The sequence below is a fragment of the Schistocerca piceifrons genome, chromosome X (assembly GCF_021461385.2).
Source record: "Schistocerca piceifrons isolate TAMUIC-IGC-003096 chromosome X, iqSchPice1.1, whole genome shotgun sequence".
Classification (NCBI taxonomy): Eukaryota; Metazoa; Arthropoda; class Insecta; order Orthoptera; family Acrididae; genus Schistocerca; species Schistocerca piceifrons.
Genome location: NC_060149.1, coordinates 751,691,617 through 751,692,550, shown reverse-complemented (window position 1 = coordinate 751,692,550; position 934 = coordinate 751,691,617).

The following is a 934-nucleotide window of genomic DNA, read 5'->3' as shown; positions in this document are numbered from 1 at the left end:
ATGTCGCTGGAATTCCACGTATCACAATGTCGAGCATCTTCAGTTTTACTATTGTGAAGGTATAACAAGGTACAGTATTAGCCCCAAACCGTGTCCATAACTTCTTTATAGTCTTGATTCGAAGTTACTCTGAGCTTCAATTTATCATCACCGTGGATGGTTGACGGCAGTTGTGTTTTAGCCAGTCACACAGTTTCATACATGTTTCTAGATGTCTCAGAACTATAGGACATATCTTTTGTTGTAGCTGACGTGATTGTTGCGTTAGTGCTTCGTCATTTTCTCTTTCTTCATATTCAAGTTCGTTGAAAGGGTTATTTGTCATTATTTCAGGTGATGCATTCACAATCTGTTGCTTCCCTTGTCTATTCCTAGGTGGCTTCATAAACCCCCCTTCACAAGACTCATATGGCCACTGAGTAGCATCCCTGAAAACGAGAATTCTTGATATTCCATTTCCTCTTTGTGCCGTCCGTCGCAGTTGCATGTCCTCTTGAAGTCCATATTTCTGGCAATGTCGTCATAGTTGGAGCAACCGATGGAGCACCCACAGGAAGTATATTAGGCTCTATTTTATTTATGATCTATATAAATGACTTACCAGAAAAAATCATGCCAAGAGACAAAATTCTGTTTGCCAGTGACAGCAACGTAATACTCACAGATAAGAAACCAGCGCTACTGCTGCACAAAGGTAAAAAGGTGTACACAAATGGTCAGAGAAGAATAAAGTAACACTTAACATTAAGAAGAAAAACTGTATAAATTTCTAGAAGATAATGATGACATTAAATTAATTTTAAATAGTGACTCAGTAAGCTGCGTAACTGACACAGAATTCTTTGAGGTGGGCATAGGAGACCAATTGAAGTTCAGAAAACATACAAACGACAGCAAAAGGAATTTCATCCACTAAGGATACTAGCAACATTGT